Source organism: Rhododendron vialii, chromosome 10a, assembly GCF_030253575.1.
Source record: "Rhododendron vialii isolate Sample 1 chromosome 10a, ASM3025357v1".
NCBI lineage: Eukaryota > Viridiplantae > Streptophyta > Magnoliopsida > Ericales > Ericaceae > Rhododendron > Rhododendron vialii.
This window is the reverse complement of record NC_080566.1, coordinates 11,258,202-11,273,504: the sequence shown is the minus strand read 5'-3', so window position 1 is coordinate 11,273,504 and position 15,303 is coordinate 11,258,202. Positions and strand designations below refer to the sequence as shown.

Sequence of the window (15,303 nt, the reverse complement as noted above, 5' to 3'; positions counted from 1 at the left end):
AACGTGCCCGCTGACGGGGCTATTTTGGCTCGAAGCTGGAAAAATCGCTGCGAAAACTCTCCGGGAAGATACGGACGGCATGAGCCGAAGTTGCGGCGACCGGATGAAAGAAGGGAACGGGGGGCGGGGAAGGGATTTCGTACAAAAACGAAAAAGGGGTGCAACACGAGGACTTCCCAGGGGGTCACCCATCCTAGTACTACTCTCGCCCAAGCACGCTTAACTGCGGAGTTCTGATGGGATCCGGTGCATTAGTGCTGGTATGATCGCACCCGATAGGCACTCCGCTTTCAATTCTTTTGGTACATTTTTCTGCCCCGTCGGGCACCGCTCCCTCTATCTCTGTCTTTCTTGGCCACGTCTCGCCGGCCGGACCCCGTATCCCGTTGGAGGGATGGCTGCGGCCGAACGTGCCCGCTGACGGGGCTATTTTGGCTCGAAGCTGGAAAAATCGCTGCGAAAACTCTCCGGGAAGATACGGACGGCATGAGCCGAAGTTGCGGCGACCGGATGAAAGAAGGGAACGGGGGGCGGGGAAGGGATTTCGTACAAAAACGAAAAAGGGGTGCAACACGAGGACTTCCCAGGGGGTCACCCATCCTAGTACTACTCTCGCCCAAGCACGCTTAACTGCGGAGTTCTGATGGGATCCGGTGCATTAGTGCTGGTATGATCGCACCCGAAAGGCACTCCGCTTTCAATTCTTTTGGTCCATTTTTCGGCCCCGTCGGGCACTGCTCGCTCTATCTCTGGCTTTCTTGGCCACGTCTCGCCGGCCGGACCCCGTATCCCGTTGGAGGGATGGCTGCGGCCGAACGTGCCCGCTGACGGGGCTATTTTGGCTCGAAGCTGGAAAAATCGCTGCGAAAACTCTCCGGGAAGATACGGACGGCATGAGCCGAAGTTGCGGCGACCGGATGAAAGAAGGGAACGGGGGGCGGGGAAGGGATTTCGTACAAAAACGAAAAAGGGGTGCAACACGAGGACTTCCCAGGGGGTCACCCATCCTAGTACTACTCTCGCCCAAGCACGCTTAACTGCGGAGTTCTGATGGGATCCGGTGCATTAGTGCTGTTATGATCGCACCCGATAGGCACTCCGCTTTCAATTCTTTTGGTCCATTTTTCTGCCCCGTCGGGCACCGCTCCCTCTATCTCTGGCTTTCTTGGCCACGTCTCGCCGGCCGGACCCCGTATCCCGTTGGAGGGATGGCTGCGGCCGAACGTGCCCGCTGACGGGGCTATTTTGGCTCGAAGCTGGAAAAATCGCTGCGAAAACTCTCCGGGAAGATACGGACGGCATGAGCCGAAGTTGCGGCGACCGGATGAAAGAAGGGAACGGGGGGCGGGGAAGAGATTTCGTACAAAAACGAAAAAGGGGTGCAACACGAGGACTTCCCAGGGGGTCACCCATCCTAGTACTACTCTCGCCCAAGCACGCTTAACTGCGGAGTTCTGATGGGATCCGGTGCATTAGTGCTGGTATGATCGCACCCGATAGGCACTCCGCTTTCAATTCTTTTGGTCCATTTTTCGGCCCCGTCGGGCACCGCTCCCTCTATCTCTGGCTTTCTTGCCCACGTCTCGCCGGCCGGACCCCGTATCCCGTTGGAGGGATGGCTGCGGCCGAACGTGCCCGCTGACGGGGCTATTTTGGCTCGAAGCTGGAAAAATCGCTGCGAAAACTCTCCGGGAAGATACGGACGGCATGAGCCGAAGTTGCGGCGACCGGATGAAAGAAGGGAACGGGGGGCGGGGAAGGGATTTCGTACAAAAACGAAAAAGGGGTGCAACACGAGGACTTCCCAGGGGGTCACCCATCCTAGTACTACTCTCGCCCAAGCACGCTTAACTGCGGAGTTCTGATGGGATCCGGTGCATTAGTGCTGTTATGATCGCACCCGATAGGCACTCCGCTTTCAATTCTTTTGGTCCATTTTTCGGCCCCGTCGGGCACCGCTCCCTCTATCTCTGGCTTTCTTGGCCACGTCTCGCCGGCCGGACCCCGTATCCCGTTGGAGGGATGGCTGCGGCCGAACGTGCCCGCTGACGGGGCTATTTTGGCTCGAAGCTGGAAAAATCGCTGCGAAAACTCTCCGGGAAGATACGGACGGCATGAGCCGAAGTTGCGGCGACCGGATGAAAGAAGGGAACGGGGGGCGGGGAAGAGATTTCGTACAAAAACGAAAAAGGGGTGCAACACGAGGACTTCCCAGGGGGTCACCCATCCTAGTACTACTCTCGCCCAAGCACGCTTAACTGCGGAGTTCTGATGGGATCCGGTGCATTAGTGCTGGTATGATCGCACCCGATAGGCACTCCGCTTTCAATTCTTTTGGTACATTTTTCTGCCCCGTCGGGCACCGCTCCCTCTATCTCTGTCTTTCTTGGCCACGTCTCGCCGGCCGGACCCCGTATCCCGTTGGAGGGATGGCTGCGGCCGAACGTGCCCGCTGACGGGGCTATTTTGGCTCGAAGCTGGAAAAATCGCTGCGAAAACTCTCCGGAAAGATACGGACGGCATGAGCCGAAGTTGCGGCGACCGGATGAAAGAAGGGAACGGGGGGCGGGGAAGGGATTTCGTACAAAAACGAAAAAGGGGTGCAACACGAGGACTTCCCAGGGGGTCACCCATCCTAGTACTACTCTCGCCCAAGCACGCTTAACTGCGGAGTTCTGATGGGATCCGGTGCATTAGTGCTGGTATGATCGCACCCGATAGGCACTCCGCTTTCAATTCTTTTGGTACATTTTTCTGCCCCGTCGGGCACCGCTCCCTCTATCTCTGTCTTTCTTGGCCACGTCTCGCCGGCCGGACCCCGTATCCCGTTGGAGGGATGGCTGCGGCCGAACGTGCCCGCTGACGGGGCTATTTTGGCTCGAAGCTGGAAAAATCGCTGCGAAAACTCTCCGGGAAGATACGGACGGCATGAGCCGAAGTTGCGGCGACCGGATGAAAGAAGGGAACGGGGGGCGGGGAAGGGATTTCGTACAAAAACGAAAAAGGGGTGCAACACGAGGACTTCCCAGGGGGTCACCCATCCTAGTACTACTCTCGCCCAAGCACGCTTAACTGCGGAGTTCTGATGGGATCCGGTGCATTAGTGCTGGTATGATCGCACCCGAAAGGCACTCCGCTTTCAATTCTTTTGGTCCATTTTTCGGCCCCGTCGGGCACTGCTCGCTCTATCTCTGGCTTTCTTGGCCACGTCTCGCCGGCCGGACCCCGTATCCCGTTGGAGGGATGGCTGCGGCCGAACGTGCCCGCTGACGGGGCTATTTTGGCTCGAAGCTGGAAAAATCGCTGCGAAAACTCTCCGGGAAGATACGGACGGCATGAGCCGAAGTTGCGGCGACCGGATGAAAGAAGGGAACGGGGGGCGGGGAAGAGATTTCGTACAAAAACAAAAAAGGGGTGCAACACGAGGACTTCCCAGGGGGTCACCCATCCTAGTACTACTCTCGCCCAAGCACGCTTAACTGCGGAGTTCTGATGGGATCCGGTGCATTAGTGCTGGTATGATCGCACCCGATAGGCACTCCGCTTTCAATTCTTTTGGTACATTTTTCTGCCCCGTCGGGCACCGCTCCCTCTATCTCTGTCTTTCTTGGCCACGTCTCGCCGGCCGGACCCCGTATCCCGTTGGAGGGATGGCTGCGGCCGAACGTGCCCGCTGACGGGGCTATTTTGGCTCGAAGCTGGAAAAATCGCTGCGAAAACTCTCCGGAAAGATACGGACGGCATGAGCCGAAGTTGCGGCGACCGGATGAAAGAAGGGAACGGGGGGCGGGGAAGGGATTTCGTACAAAAACGAAAAAGGGGTGCAACACGAGGACTTCCCAGGGGGTCACCCATCCTAGTACTACTCTCGCCCAAGCACGCTTAACTGCGGAGTTCTGATGGGATCCGGTGCATTAGTGCTGGTATGATCGCACCCGATAGGCACTCCGCTTTCAATTCTTTTGGTCCATTTTTCTGCCCCGTCGGGCACTGCTCGCTCTATCTCTGGCTTTCTTGGCCACGTCTCGCCGGCCGGACCCCGTATCCCGTTGGAGGGATGGCTACGGCCGAGAGTGCCCGCTGAAGGGGGCTATTTTGGCTCGCAGCTCGAAAAATCGCTGCGAAAACTCTCCGGGAAGATACGGACGGAATGAGCCGAAGTTGCGGCGACCGGATGAAAGAAGGGAACGGGGGGCGGGGAAGGGATTTCGTACAAAAACGAAAAAGGGGTGCAACACGAGGACTTCCCAGGGGGTCACCCATCCTAGTACTACTCTCGCCCAAGCACGCTTAACTGCGGAGTTCTGATGGGATCCGGTGCATTAGTGCTGGTATGATCGCACCCGATAGGCACTCCGCTTTCAATTCTTTTGGTACATTTTTCTGCCCCGTCGGGCACCGCTCCCTCTATCTCTGTCTTTCTTGGCCACGTCTCGCCGGCCGGACCCCGTATCCCGTTGGAGGGATGGCTGCGGCCGAACGTGCCCGCTGACGGGGCTATTTTGGCTCGAAGCTGGAAAAATCGCTGCGAAAACTCTCCGGGAAGATACGGACGGCATGAGCCGAAGTTGCGGCGACCGGATGAAAGAAGGGAACGGGGGGCGGGGAAGAGATTTCGTACAAAAACAAAAAAGGGGTGCAACACGAGGACTTCCCAGGGGGTCACCCATCCTAGTACTACTCTCGCCCAAGCACGCTTAACTGCGGAGTTCTGATGGGATCCGGTGCATTAGTGCTGGTATGATCGCACCCGATAGGCACTCCGCTTTCAATTCTTTTGGTACATTTTTCTGCCCCGTCGGGCACCGCTCCCTCTATCTCTGTCTTTCTTGGCCACGTCTCGCCGGCCGGACCCCGTATCCCGTTGGAGGGATGGCTGCGGCCGAACGTGCCCGCTGACGGGGCTATTTTGGCTCGAAGCTGGAAAAATCGCTGCGAAAACTCTCCGGAAAGATACGGACGGCATGAGCCGAAGTTGCGGCGACCGGATGAAAGAAGGGAACGGGGGGCGGGGAAGGGATTTCGTACAAAAACGAAAAAGGGGTGCAACACGAGGACTTCCCAGGGGGTCACCCATCCTAGTACTACTCTCGCCCAAGCACGCTTAACTGCGGAGTTCTGATGGGATCCGGTGCATTAGTGCTGGTATGATCGCACCCGATAGGCACTCCGCTTTCAATTCTTTTGGTCCATTTTTCTGCCCCGTCGGGCACTGCTCGCTCTATCTCTGGCTTTCTTGGCCACGTCTCGCCGGCCGGACCCCGTATCCCGTTGGAGGGATGGCTACGGCCGAGAGTGCCCGCTGAAGGGGGCTATTTTGGCTCGCAGCTCGAAAAATCGCTGCGAAAACTCTCCGGGAAGATACGGACGGAATGAGCCGAAGTTGCGGCGACCGGATGAAAGAAGGGAACGGGGGGCGGGGAAGGGATTTCGTACAAAAACGAAAAAGGGGTGCAACACGAGGACTTCCCAGGGGGTCACCCATCCTAGTACTACTCTCGCCCAAGCACGCTTAACTGCGGAGTTCTGATGGGATCCGGTGCATTAGTGCTGGTATGATCGCACCCGATAGGCACTCCGCTTTCAATTCTTTTGGTACATTTTTCTGCCCCGTCGGGCACCGCTCCCTCTATCTCTGTCTTTCTTGGCCACGTCTCGCCGGCCGGACCCCGTATCCCGTTGGAGGGATGGCTGCGGCCGAACGTGCCCGCTGACGGGGCTATTTTGGCTCGAAGCTGGAAAAATCGCTGCGAAAACTCTCCGGGAAGATACGGACGGCATGAGCCAAAGTTGCGGCGACCGGATGAAAGAAGGGAACGGGGGGCGGGGAAGAGATTTCGTACAAAAACAAAAAAGGGGTGCAACACGAGGACTTCCCAGGGGGTCACCCATCCTAGTACTACTCTCGCCCAAGCACGCTTAACTGCGGAGTTCTGATGGGATCCGGTGCATTAGTGCTGGTATGATCGCACCCGATAGGCACTCCGCTTTCAATTCTTTTGGTACATTTTTCTGCCCCGTCGGGCACCGCTCCCTCTATCTCTGTCTTTCTTGGCCACGTCTCGCCGGCCGGACCCCGTATCCCGTTGGAGGGATGGCTGCGGCCGAACGTGCCCGCTGACGGGGCTATTTTGGCTCGAAGCTGGAAAAATCGCTGCGAAAACTCTCCGGAAAGATACGGACGGCATGAGCCGAAGTTGCGGCGACCGGATGAAAGAAGGGAACGGGGGGCGGGGAAGGGATTTCGTACAAAAACGAAAAAGGGGTGCAACACGAGGACTTCCCAGGGGGTCACCCATCCTAGTACTACTCTCGCCCAAGCACGCTTAACTGCGGAGTTCTGATGGGATCCGGTGCATTAGTGCTGGTATGATCGCACCCGATAGGCACTCCGCTTTCAATTCTTTTGGTACATTTTTCTGCCCCGTCGGGCACCGCTCCCTCTATCTCTGTCTTTCTTGGCCACGTCTCGCCGGCCGGACCCCGTATTCCGTTGGAGGGATGGCTGCGGCCGAACGTGCCCGCTGACGGGGCTATTTTGGCTCGAAGCTGGAAAAATCGCTGCGAAAACTCTCCGGGAAGATACGGACGGCATGAGCCGAAGTTGCGGCGACCGGATGAAAGAAGGGAACGGGGGGCGGGGAAGGGATTTCGTACAAAAACGAAAAAGGGGTGCAACACGAGGACTTCCCAGGGGGTCACCCATCCTAGTACTACTCTCGCCCAAGCACGCTTAACTGCGGAGTTCTGATGGGATCCGGTGCATTAGTGCTGGTATGATCGCACCCGAAAGGCACTCCGCTTTCAATTCTTTTGGTCCATTTTTCGGCCCCGTCGGGCACTGCTCGCTCTATCTCTGGCTTTCTTGGCCACGTCTCGCCGGCCGGACCCCGTATCCCGTTGGAGGGATGGCTGCGGCCGAACGTGCCCGCTGACGGGGCTATTTTGGCTCGAAGCTGGAAAAATCGCTGCGAAAACTCTCCGGGAAGATACGGACGGCATGAGCCGAAGTTGCGGCGACCGGATGAAAGAAGGGAACGGGGGGCGGGGAAGAGATTTCGTACAAAAACAAAAAAGGGGTGCAACACGAGGACTTCCCAGGGGGTCACCCATCCTAGTACTACTCTCGCCCAAGCACGCTTAACTGCGGAGTTCTGATGGGATCCGGTGCATTAGTGCTGGTATGATCGCACCCGATAGGCACTCCGCTTTCAATTCTTTTGGTACATTTTTCTGCCCCGTCGGGCACCGCTCCCTCTATCTCTGTCTTTCTTGGCCACGTCTCGCCGGCCGGACCCCGTATCCCGTTGGAGGGATGGCTGCGGCCGAACGTGCCCGCTGACGGGGCTATTTTGGCTCGAAGCTGGAAAAATCGCTGCGAAAACTCTCCGGAAAGATACGGACGGCATGAGCCGAAGTTGCGGCGACCGGATGAAAGAAGGGAACGGGGGGCGGGGAAGGGATTTCGTACAAAAACGAAAAAGGGGTGCAACACGAGGACTTCCCAGGGGGTCACCCATCCTAGTACTACTCTCGCCCAAGCACGCTTAACTGCGGAGTTCTGATGGGATCCGGTGCATTAGTGCTGGTATGATCGCACCCGATAGGCACTCCGCTTTCAATTCTTTTGGTCCATTTTTCTGCCCCGTCGGGCACTGCTCGCTCTATCTCTGGCTTTCTTGGCCACGTCTCGCCGGCCGGACCCCGTATCCCGTTGGAGGGATGGCTACGGCCGAGAGTGCCCGCTGAAGGGGGCTATTTTGGCTCGCAGCTCGAAAAATCGCTGCGAAAACTCTCCGGGAAGATACGGACGGAATGAGCCGAAGTTGCGGCGACCGGATGAAAGAAGGGAACGGGGGGCGGGGAAGGGATTTCGTACAAAAACGAAAAAGGGGTGCAACACGAGGACTTCCCAGGGGGTCACCCATCCTAGTACTACTCTCGCCCAAGCACGCTTAACTGCGGAGTTCTGATGGGATCCGGTGCATTAGTGCTGGTATGATCGCACCCGATAGGCACTCCGCTTTCAATTCTTTTGGTACATTTTTCTGCCCCGTCGGGCACCGCTCCCTCTATCTCTGTCTTTCTTGGCCACGTCTCGCCGGCCGGACCCCGTATCCCGTTGGAGGGATGGCTGCGGCCGAACGTGCCCGCTGACGGGGCTATTTTGGCTCGAAGCTGGAAAAATCGCTGCGAAAACTCTCCGGGAAGATACGGACGGCATGAGCCGAAGTTGCGGCGACCGGATGAAAGAAGGGAACGGGGGGCGGGGAAGAGATTTCGTACAAAAACAAAAAAGGGGTGCAACACGAGGACTTCCCAGGGGGTCACCCATCCTAGTACTACTCTCGCCCAAGCACGCTTAACTGCGGAGTTCTGATGGGATCCGGTGCATTAGTGCTGGTATGATCGCACCCGATAGGCACTCCGCTTTCAATTCTTTTGGTACATTTTTCTGCCCCGTCGGGCACCGCTCCCTCTATCTCTGTCTTTCTTGGCCACGTCTCGCCGGCCGGACCCCGTATCCCGTTGGAGGGATGGCTGCGGCCGAACGTGCCCGCTGACGGGGCTATTTTGGCTCGAAGCTGGAAAAATCGCTGCGAAAACTCTCCGGAAAGATACGGACGGCATGAGCCGAAGTTGCGGCGACCGGATGAAAGAAGGGAACGGGGGGCGGGGAAGGGATTTCGTACAAAAACGAAAAAGGGGTGCAACACGAGGACTTCCCAGGGGGTCACCCATCCTAGTACTACTCTCGCCCAAGCACGCTTAACTGCGGAGTTCTGATGGGATCCGGTGCATTAGTGCTGTTATGATCGCACCCGATAGGCACTCCGCTTTCAATTCTTTTGGTCCATTTTTCGGCCCCGTCGGGCACCGCTCCCTCTATCTCTGGCTTTCTTGGCCACGTCTCGCCGGCCGGACCCCGTATCCCGTTGGAGGGATGGCTGCGGCCGAACGTGCCCGCTGACGGGGCTATTTTGGCTCGAAGCTGGAAAAATCGCTGCGAAAACTCTCCGGGAAGATACGGACGGCATGAGCCGAAGTTGCGGCGACCGGATGAAAGAAGGGAACGGGGGGCGGGGAAGGGATTTCGTACAAAAACGAAAAAGGGGTGCAACACGAGGACTTCCCAGGGGGTCACCCATCCTAGTACTACTCTCGCCCAAGCACGCTTAACTGCGGAGTTCTGATGGGATCCGGTGCATTAGTGCTGTTATGATCGCACCCGATAGGCACTCCGCTTTCAATTCTTTTGGTCCATTTTTCGGCCCCGTCGGGCACCGCTCCCTCTATCTCTGGCTTTCTTGGCCACGTCTCGCCGGCCGGACCCCGTATCCCGTTGGAGGGATGGCTGCGGCCGAACGTGCCCGCTGACGGGGCTATTTTGGCTCGAAGCTGGAAAAATCGCTGCGAAAACTCTCCGGGAAGATACGGACGGCATGAGCCGAAGTTGCGGCGACCGGATGAAAGAAGGGAACGGGGGGCGGGGAAGAGATTTCGTACAAAAACAAAAAAGGGGTGCAACACGAGGACTTCCCAGGGGGTCACCCATCCTAGTACTACTCTCGCCCAAGCACGCTTAACTGCGGAGTTCTGATGGGATCCGGTGCATTAGTGCTGGTATGATCGCACCCGATAGGCACTCCGCTTTCAATTCTTTTGGTACATTTTTCTGCCCCGTCGGGCACCGCTCCCTCTATCTCTGTCTTTCTTGGCCACGTCTCGCCGGCCGGACCCCGTATCCCGTTGGAGGGATGGCTGCGGCCGAACGTGCCCGCTGACGGGGCTATTTTGGCTCGAAGCTGGAAAAATCGCTGCGAAAACTCTCCGGAAAGATACGGACGGCATGAGCCGAAGTTGCGGCGACCGGATGAAAGAAGGGAACGGGGGGCGGGGAAGGGATTTCGTACAAAAACGAAAAAGGGGTGCAACACGAGGACTTCCCAGGGGGTCACCCATCCTAGTACTACTCTCGCCCAAGCACGCTTAACTGCGGAGTTCTGATGGGATCCGGTGCATTAGTGCTGGTATGATCGCACCCGATAGGCACTCCGCTTTCAATTCTTTTGGTCCATTTTTCGGCCCCGTCGGGCACCGCTCGCTCTATCTCTGTCTTTCTTGGCCACGTCTCGCCGGCCGGACCCCGTATCCCGTTGGAGGGATGGCTGCGGCCGAACGTGCCCGCTGACGGGGCTATTTTGGCTCGAAGCTGGAAAAATCGCTGCGAAAACTCTCCGGGAAGATACGGACGGCATGAGCCGAAGTTGCGGCGACCGGATGAAAGAAGGGAACGGGGGGCGGGGAAGGGATTTCGTACAAAAACGAAAAAGGGGTGCAACACGAGGACTTCCCAGGGGGTCACCCATCCTAGTACTACTCTCGCCCAAGCACGCTTAACTGCGGAGTTCTGATGGGATCCGGTGCATTAGTGCTGGTATGATCGCACCCGATAGGCACTCCGCTTTCAATTCTTTTGGTCCATTTTTCGGCCCCGTCGGGCACCGCTCGCTCTATCTCTGGCTTTCTTGGCCACGTCTCGCCGGCCGGACCCCGTATCCCGTTGGAGGGATGGCTACGGCCGAGAGTGCCCGCTGAAGGGGGCTATTTTGGCTCGCAGCTCGAAAAATCGCTGCGAAAACTCTCCGGGAAGATACGGACGGAATGAGCCGAAGTTGCGGCGACCGGATGAAAGAAGGGAACGGGGGGCGGGGAAGGGATTTCGTACAAAAACGAAAAAGGGGTGCAACACGAGGACTTCCCAGGGGGTCACCCATCCTAGTACTACTCTCGCCCAAGCACGCTTAACTGCGGAGTTCTGATGGGATCCGGTGCATTAGTGCTGGTATGATCGCACCCGATAGGCACTCCGCTTTCAATTCTTTTGGTACATTTTTCTGCCCCGTCGGGCACCGCTCCCTCTATCTCTGTCTTTCTTGGCCACGTCTCGCCGGCCGGACCCCGTATCCCGTTGGAGGGATGGCTGCGGCCGAACGTGCCCGCTGACGGGGCTATTTTGGCTCGAAGCTGGAAAAATCGCTGCGAAAACTCTCCGGGAAGATACGGACGGCATGAGCCGAAGTTGCGGCGACCGGATGAAAGAAGGGAACGGGGGGCGGGGAAGGGATTTCGTACAAAAACGAAAAAGGGGTGCAACACGAGGACTTCCCAGGGGGTCACCCATCCTAGTACTACTCTCGCCCAAGCACGCTTAACTGCGAAGTTCTGATGGGATCTGGTGACTTAGTGCTGGTATGATCGCACCCGATAGGCACTCCGCTTTCAATTCTTTTGTTCCATTTTTCTGCCCCGTCGGGCACTCCTCGCTCTATCTTGGCCACGTCTCGCCGGCCGGACCCCGAGTCCAGTTGGAGGGATGGCTACGGCCGAACGTGCCCGCTGACGGGGCTATTTTGGCTCGCAGCTCGAAAAATCGCTGCGAAATCTCTCCGGGAAGATCCGGACGGAATGAGCCGAAGTTGCGGCGACCGGATGAAAGAAAGGGAACGGGGGGCGGGGAAGGGATTTCGTACAAAAACGAAAAAGGGGTGCAACACAAGGACTTCCCAGGGGGTCACCCATCCTAGTACTACTCTCGCCCAAGCACGCTTAACTGCGGAGTTCTGATGGGATCCGGTGCATTAGTGCTGGTATGATCGCACCCGATAGGCACTCCGCTTTCAATTCTTTTGTTCCATTTTTCTGCCCCGTCGGGCACTGCTCGCTCTATCTTGGCCACGTCTCGCCGGCCGGACCCCGTGTCCCGTTGGAGGGATGGCTACGGCCGAACGTGCCCGCTGACGGGGCTATTTTGGCTCGCAGCTCGAAAAATCGCTGCGAAATCTCTCCGGGAAGATCCGGACGGAATGAGCCGAAGTTGCGGCGACCGGATGAAAGAAGGGAACGGGGGGCGGGGAAGGGATTTCGTACAAAAACGAAAAAGCGGTGCAACACGAGGACTTCCCAGGGGGTCACCCATCCTAGTACTACTCTCGCCCAAGCACGCTTAACTGCGGAGTTCTGATGGGATCCGGTGCATTAGTGCTGGTAGGATCGCACCCGATAGGCACTCCGCTTTCAATTCTTTTGTTCCATTTTTCTGCCCCGTCGGGCACTGCTCGCTCTATCTTGGCCACGTCTCGCCGGCCGGACCCCGTGTCCCGTTGGAGGGATGGCTACGGCCGAACGTGCCCGCTGACGGGGCTATTTTGGCTCGCAGCTCGAAAAATCGCTGCGAAATCTCTCCGGGAAGATCCGGACGGAATGAGCCGAAGTTGCGGCGACCGGATGAAAGAAGGGAACGGGGGGCGGGGAAGGGATTTCGTACAAAAACGAAAAAGGGGTGCAACACGAGGACTTCCCAGGGGATCACCCATCCTAGTACTACTCTCGCCCAAGCACGCTTAACAGCGGAGTTCTGATGGGATCCGGTGCATTAGTGCTGGTATGATCGCACCCGATAGGCACTCCGCTTTCAATTCTTTTGTTCCATTTTTCTGCCCCGTCGGGCACCGCTCGCTCTATCTTGGCCACGTCTCGCCGGGCGGACCCCGTGTCCCGTTGGAGGGATGGCTACGGCCGAACGTGCCCGCTGACGGGGCTATTTTGGCTCGCAGCTCGAAAAATCGCTGCGAAATCTCTCCGGGAAGATCCGGACGGAATGAGCCGAAGTTGCGGCGACCGGATGAAAGAAGGGAACGGGGGGCGGGGAAGGGATTTCGTACAAAAACGAAAAAGGGGTGCAACACGAGGACTTCCCAGGGGATCACCCATCCTAGTACTACTCTCGCCAAAGCACGCTTAACAGCGGAGTTCTGATGGGATCCGGTGCATTAGTGCTGGTATGATCGCACCCGATAGGCACTCCGCTTTCAATTCTTTTGTTCCATTTTTCTGCCCCGTCGGGCACCGCTCGCTCTATCTTGGCCACGTCTCGCCGGGCGGACCCCGTGTCCCGTTGGAGGGATGGCTACGGCCGAACATGCCCGCTGACGGGGCTATTTTGGCTCGCAGCTCGAAAAATCGCTGCGAAATCTCTCCGGGAAGATCCGGACGGAATGAGCCGAAGTTGCGGCGACCGGATGAAAGAAGGGAACGGGGGGCGGGGAAGGGATTTCGTACAAAAACGAAAAAGGGGTGCAACACGAGGACTTCCCAGGGGGTCACCCATCCTAGTACTACTCTCGCCCAAGCACGCTTAACTGCGGAGTTCTGATGGGATCCGGTGCATTAGTGCTGGTATGATCGCACCCGATAGGCACTCCGCTTTCAATTCTTTTGGTCCATTTTTCGGCCCCGTCGGGCACCGCTCCCTCTATCTCTGGCTTTCTTGGCCACGTCTCGCCGGCCGGACCCCGTATCCCGTTGGAGGGATGGCTACGGCCGAGAGTGCCCGCTGAAGGGGGCTATTTTGGCTCGCAGCTCGAAAAATCGCTGCAGCGAAAACTCTCCGGGAAGATCCGGACGGAATGAGCCGAAGTTGCGGCGACCGGATGAAAGAAGGGAACGGGGGGCGGGGAAGGGATTTCGTACAAAAACGAAAAAGGGGTGCAACACGAGGACTTCCCAGGGGGTCACCCATCCTAGTACTACTCTCGCCCAAGCACGCTTAACTGCGGAGTTCTGATGGGATCCGGTGCATTAGTGCTGGTATGATCGCACCCGATAGGCACTCCGCTTTCAATTCTTTTGGTCCATTTTTCGGCCCCGTCGGGCACCGCTCGCTCTATCTCTGGCTTTCTTGGCCACGTCTCGCCGGCCGGACCCCGTATCCCGTTGGAGGGATGGCTGCGGCCGAACGTGCCCGCTGACGGGGCTATTTTGGCTCGAAGCTGGAAAAATCGCTGCGAAAACTCTCCGGGAAGATCCGGACGGCATGAGCCGAAGTTGCGGCGACCGGATGAAAGAAGGGAACGGGGGGCGGGGAAGGGATTTCGTACAAAAACGAAAAAGGGGTGCAACACGAGGACTTCCCAGGGGGTCACCCATCCTAGTACTACTCTCGCCCAAGCACGCTTAACTGCGGAGTTCTGATGGGATCCGGTGCATTAGTGCTGGTATGATCGCACCCGATAGGCACTCCGCTTTCAATTCTTTTGGTCCATTTTTCTGCCCCGTCGGGCACTGCTCACTCTATCTCTGGCTTTCTTGGCCACGTCTCGCCGGCCGGACCCCGTATCCCGTTGGAGGGATGGCTACGGCCGAGAGTGCCCGCTGAAGGGGGCTATTTTGGCTCGCAGCTGGAAAAATCGCTGCAGCGAAAACTCTCCGGGAAGATCCGGACGGAATGAGCCGAAGTTGCGGCGACCGGATGAAAGAAGGGAACGGGGGGCGGGGAAGGGATTTCGTACAAAAACGAAAAAGGGGTGCAACACGAGGACTTCCCAGGGGGTCACCCATCCTAGTACTACTCTCGCCCAAGCACGCTTAACTGCGGAGTTCTGATGGGATCCGGTGCATTAGTGCTGGTATGATCGCACCCGATAGGCACTCCGCTTTCAATTCTTTTGTTCCATTTTTCTGCCCCGTCGGGCACTGCTTGCTCTATCTCTGGCTTTCTTGGCCACGTCTCGCCGGCCGGACCCCGTATCCCGTTGGAGGGATGGCTGCGGCCGAACGTGCCCGCTGACGGGGCTATTTTTGCTCGCAGCTGGAAAAATCGCTGCGAAAACTCTCCGGGAAGATCCGGACGGAATGAGCCGAAGTTGCGGCGACCGGATGAAAGAAGGGAACGGGGGGCGGGGAAGGGATTTCGTACAAAAACGAAAAAGGGGTGCAACACGAGGACTTCCCAGGGGGTCACCCATCCTAGTACTACTCTCGCCCAAGCACGCTTAACTGCGGAGTTCTGATGGGATCTGGTGCATTAGTGCTGGTATGATAGCACCCGATAGGCACTCCGCTTTCAATTCTTTTGTTCCATTTTTCTGCCCCGTCGGGCACTCCTCGCTCTATCTTGGCCACGTCTCGCCGGCCGGACCCCGAGTCCCGTTGGAGGGATGGCTACGGCCGAACGTGCCCGCTGACGGGGCTATTTTGGCTCGCAGCTCGAAAAATCGCTGCGAAATCTCTCCGGGAAGATCCGGACGGAATGAGCCGAAGTTGCGGCGACCGGATGAAAGAAGGGAACGGGGGGCGGGGAAGGGATTTCGTACAAAAACGAAAAAGGGGTGCAACACGAGGACTTCCCATGGGGTCACCCATCCTAGTACTACTCTCGCCCAAGCACGCTTAACTGCGGAGTTCTGATGGGATCCGGTGCATTAGTGCTGGTATGATCGCACCCGATAGGCACTCCGCTTT

The 15,303-nt window shown here is 57.7% G+C and overlaps 38 non-coding genes across 38 annotated transcripts; all 38 read right to left on the bottom strand.

Annotated features, from left to right (window-relative positions):
- Positions 1–155: 155 nt before the first annotated feature.
- LOC131306241 (5S ribosomal RNA) lies at positions 156–274 on the bottom strand. Its single transcript, XR_009193787.1, has one exon. It is a non-coding gene; the product is annotated as a 5S ribosomal RNA (ribosomal RNA).
- Positions 275–562: 288 nt separating this feature from the next.
- Positions 563–681, bottom strand: LOC131306228 (5S ribosomal RNA). The gene has a single exon (XR_009193776.1). It is a non-coding gene; the product is annotated as a 5S ribosomal RNA (ribosomal RNA).
- A 288-nt stretch (positions 682–969) lies between these two features.
- Positions 970–1,088, bottom strand: LOC131305392 (5S ribosomal RNA). Its single transcript, XR_009192978.1, has one exon. It is a non-coding gene; the product is annotated as a 5S ribosomal RNA (ribosomal RNA).
- A 288-nt stretch (positions 1,089–1,376) lies between these two features.
- On the bottom strand, positions 1,377–1,495 carry LOC131306216 (5S ribosomal RNA). The gene has a single exon (XR_009193764.1). It is a non-coding gene; the product is annotated as a 5S ribosomal RNA (ribosomal RNA).
- Positions 1,496–1,783: 288 nt separating this feature from the next.
- On the bottom strand, positions 1,784–1,902 carry LOC131305391 (5S ribosomal RNA). The gene has a single exon (XR_009192977.1). It is a non-coding gene; the product is annotated as a 5S ribosomal RNA (ribosomal RNA).
- A 288-nt stretch (positions 1,903–2,190) lies between these two features.
- Positions 2,191–2,309, bottom strand: LOC131306204 (5S ribosomal RNA). Its single transcript, XR_009193753.1, has one exon. It is a non-coding gene; the product is annotated as a 5S ribosomal RNA (ribosomal RNA).
- Positions 2,310–2,597: 288 nt separating this feature from the next.
- On the bottom strand, positions 2,598–2,716 carry LOC131306193 (5S ribosomal RNA). Its single transcript, XR_009193742.1, has one exon. It is a non-coding gene; the product is annotated as a 5S ribosomal RNA (ribosomal RNA).
- Positions 2,717–3,004: 288 nt separating this feature from the next.
- On the bottom strand, positions 3,005–3,123 carry LOC131306182 (5S ribosomal RNA). The gene has a single exon (XR_009193730.1). It is a non-coding gene; the product is annotated as a 5S ribosomal RNA (ribosomal RNA).
- Positions 3,124–3,411: 288 nt separating this feature from the next.
- Positions 3,412–3,530, bottom strand: LOC131306170 (5S ribosomal RNA). Its single transcript, XR_009193719.1, has one exon. It is a non-coding gene; the product is annotated as a 5S ribosomal RNA (ribosomal RNA).
- Positions 3,531–3,818: 288 nt separating this feature from the next.
- Positions 3,819–3,937, bottom strand: LOC131306159 (5S ribosomal RNA). Its single transcript, XR_009193708.1, has one exon. It is a non-coding gene; the product is annotated as a 5S ribosomal RNA (ribosomal RNA).
- A 289-nt stretch (positions 3,938–4,226) lies between these two features.
- Positions 4,227–4,345, bottom strand: LOC131306147 (5S ribosomal RNA). The gene has a single exon (XR_009193697.1). It is a non-coding gene; the product is annotated as a 5S ribosomal RNA (ribosomal RNA).
- A 288-nt stretch (positions 4,346–4,633) lies between these two features.
- LOC131306135 (5S ribosomal RNA) lies at positions 4,634–4,752 on the bottom strand. The gene has a single exon (XR_009193686.1). It is a non-coding gene; the product is annotated as a 5S ribosomal RNA (ribosomal RNA).
- Positions 4,753–5,040: 288 nt separating this feature from the next.
- LOC131306123 (5S ribosomal RNA) lies at positions 5,041–5,159 on the bottom strand. Its single transcript, XR_009193674.1, has one exon. It is a non-coding gene; the product is annotated as a 5S ribosomal RNA (ribosomal RNA).
- Positions 5,160–5,448: 289 nt separating this feature from the next.
- On the bottom strand, positions 5,449–5,567 carry LOC131306112 (5S ribosomal RNA). The gene has a single exon (XR_009193662.1). It is a non-coding gene; the product is annotated as a 5S ribosomal RNA (ribosomal RNA).
- A 288-nt stretch (positions 5,568–5,855) lies between these two features.
- Positions 5,856–5,974, bottom strand: LOC131306099 (5S ribosomal RNA). Its single transcript, XR_009193650.1, has one exon. It is a non-coding gene; the product is annotated as a 5S ribosomal RNA (ribosomal RNA).
- Positions 5,975–6,262: 288 nt separating this feature from the next.
- On the bottom strand, positions 6,263–6,381 carry LOC131306087 (5S ribosomal RNA). Its single transcript, XR_009193639.1, has one exon. It is a non-coding gene; the product is annotated as a 5S ribosomal RNA (ribosomal RNA).
- A 288-nt stretch (positions 6,382–6,669) lies between these two features.
- On the bottom strand, positions 6,670–6,788 carry LOC131306076 (5S ribosomal RNA). The gene has a single exon (XR_009193627.1). It is a non-coding gene; the product is annotated as a 5S ribosomal RNA (ribosomal RNA).
- Positions 6,789–7,076: 288 nt separating this feature from the next.
- LOC131306064 (5S ribosomal RNA) lies at positions 7,077–7,195 on the bottom strand. The gene has a single exon (XR_009193616.1). It is a non-coding gene; the product is annotated as a 5S ribosomal RNA (ribosomal RNA).
- A 288-nt stretch (positions 7,196–7,483) lies between these two features.
- Positions 7,484–7,602, bottom strand: LOC131306053 (5S ribosomal RNA). The gene has a single exon (XR_009193605.1). It is a non-coding gene; the product is annotated as a 5S ribosomal RNA (ribosomal RNA).
- A 289-nt stretch (positions 7,603–7,891) lies between these two features.
- Positions 7,892–8,010, bottom strand: LOC131306041 (5S ribosomal RNA). The gene has a single exon (XR_009193594.1). It is a non-coding gene; the product is annotated as a 5S ribosomal RNA (ribosomal RNA).
- A 288-nt stretch (positions 8,011–8,298) lies between these two features.
- On the bottom strand, positions 8,299–8,417 carry LOC131306029 (5S ribosomal RNA). Its single transcript, XR_009193583.1, has one exon. It is a non-coding gene; the product is annotated as a 5S ribosomal RNA (ribosomal RNA).
- Positions 8,418–8,705: 288 nt separating this feature from the next.
- On the bottom strand, positions 8,706–8,824 carry LOC131305390 (5S ribosomal RNA). Its single transcript, XR_009192976.1, has one exon. It is a non-coding gene; the product is annotated as a 5S ribosomal RNA (ribosomal RNA).
- Positions 8,825–9,112: 288 nt separating this feature from the next.
- Positions 9,113–9,231, bottom strand: LOC131305389 (5S ribosomal RNA). The gene has a single exon (XR_009192975.1). It is a non-coding gene; the product is annotated as a 5S ribosomal RNA (ribosomal RNA).
- Positions 9,232–9,519: 288 nt separating this feature from the next.
- LOC131306017 (5S ribosomal RNA) lies at positions 9,520–9,638 on the bottom strand. Its single transcript, XR_009193570.1, has one exon. It is a non-coding gene; the product is annotated as a 5S ribosomal RNA (ribosomal RNA).
- A 288-nt stretch (positions 9,639–9,926) lies between these two features.
- LOC131306006 (5S ribosomal RNA) lies at positions 9,927–10,045 on the bottom strand. Its single transcript, XR_009193559.1, has one exon. It is a non-coding gene; the product is annotated as a 5S ribosomal RNA (ribosomal RNA).
- Positions 10,046–10,333: 288 nt separating this feature from the next.
- LOC131305995 (5S ribosomal RNA) lies at positions 10,334–10,452 on the bottom strand. Its single transcript, XR_009193548.1, has one exon. It is a non-coding gene; the product is annotated as a 5S ribosomal RNA (ribosomal RNA).
- Positions 10,453–10,741: 289 nt separating this feature from the next.
- Positions 10,742–10,860, bottom strand: LOC131305983 (5S ribosomal RNA). The gene has a single exon (XR_009193536.1). It is a non-coding gene; the product is annotated as a 5S ribosomal RNA (ribosomal RNA).
- A 288-nt stretch (positions 10,861–11,148) lies between these two features.
- Positions 11,149–11,267, bottom strand: LOC131305666 (5S ribosomal RNA). The gene has a single exon (XR_009193239.1). It is a non-coding gene; the product is annotated as a 5S ribosomal RNA (ribosomal RNA).
- A 279-nt stretch (positions 11,268–11,546) lies between these two features.
- On the bottom strand, positions 11,547–11,665 carry LOC131305192 (5S ribosomal RNA). Its single transcript, XR_009192789.1, has one exon. It is a non-coding gene; the product is annotated as a 5S ribosomal RNA (ribosomal RNA).
- Positions 11,666–11,943: 278 nt separating this feature from the next.
- On the bottom strand, positions 11,944–12,062 carry LOC131305536 (5S ribosomal RNA). Its single transcript, XR_009193113.1, has one exon. It is a non-coding gene; the product is annotated as a 5S ribosomal RNA (ribosomal RNA).
- Positions 12,063–12,340: 278 nt separating this feature from the next.
- LOC131305516 (5S ribosomal RNA) lies at positions 12,341–12,459 on the bottom strand. The gene has a single exon (XR_009193094.1). It is a non-coding gene; the product is annotated as a 5S ribosomal RNA (ribosomal RNA).
- A 278-nt stretch (positions 12,460–12,737) lies between these two features.
- Positions 12,738–12,856, bottom strand: LOC131305689 (5S ribosomal RNA). Its single transcript, XR_009193260.1, has one exon. It is a non-coding gene; the product is annotated as a 5S ribosomal RNA (ribosomal RNA).
- Positions 12,857–13,134: 278 nt separating this feature from the next.
- On the bottom strand, positions 13,135–13,253 carry LOC131305972 (5S ribosomal RNA). Its single transcript, XR_009193524.1, has one exon. It is a non-coding gene; the product is annotated as a 5S ribosomal RNA (ribosomal RNA).
- A 292-nt stretch (positions 13,254–13,545) lies between these two features.
- Positions 13,546–13,664, bottom strand: LOC131305961 (5S ribosomal RNA). The gene has a single exon (XR_009193513.1). It is a non-coding gene; the product is annotated as a 5S ribosomal RNA (ribosomal RNA).
- A 288-nt stretch (positions 13,665–13,952) lies between these two features.
- Positions 13,953–14,071, bottom strand: LOC131305950 (5S ribosomal RNA). The gene has a single exon (XR_009193502.1). It is a non-coding gene; the product is annotated as a 5S ribosomal RNA (ribosomal RNA).
- A 292-nt stretch (positions 14,072–14,363) lies between these two features.
- LOC131305939 (5S ribosomal RNA) lies at positions 14,364–14,482 on the bottom strand. Its single transcript, XR_009193491.1, has one exon. It is a non-coding gene; the product is annotated as a 5S ribosomal RNA (ribosomal RNA).
- A 288-nt stretch (positions 14,483–14,770) lies between these two features.
- On the bottom strand, positions 14,771–14,889 carry LOC131305508 (5S ribosomal RNA). Its single transcript, XR_009193087.1, has one exon. It is a non-coding gene; the product is annotated as a 5S ribosomal RNA (ribosomal RNA).
- A 278-nt stretch (positions 14,890–15,167) lies between these two features.
- LOC131305183 (5S ribosomal RNA) lies at positions 15,168–15,286 on the bottom strand. Its single transcript, XR_009192781.1, has one exon. It is a non-coding gene; the product is annotated as a 5S ribosomal RNA (ribosomal RNA).
- Positions 15,287–15,303: the final 17 nt, after the last annotated feature.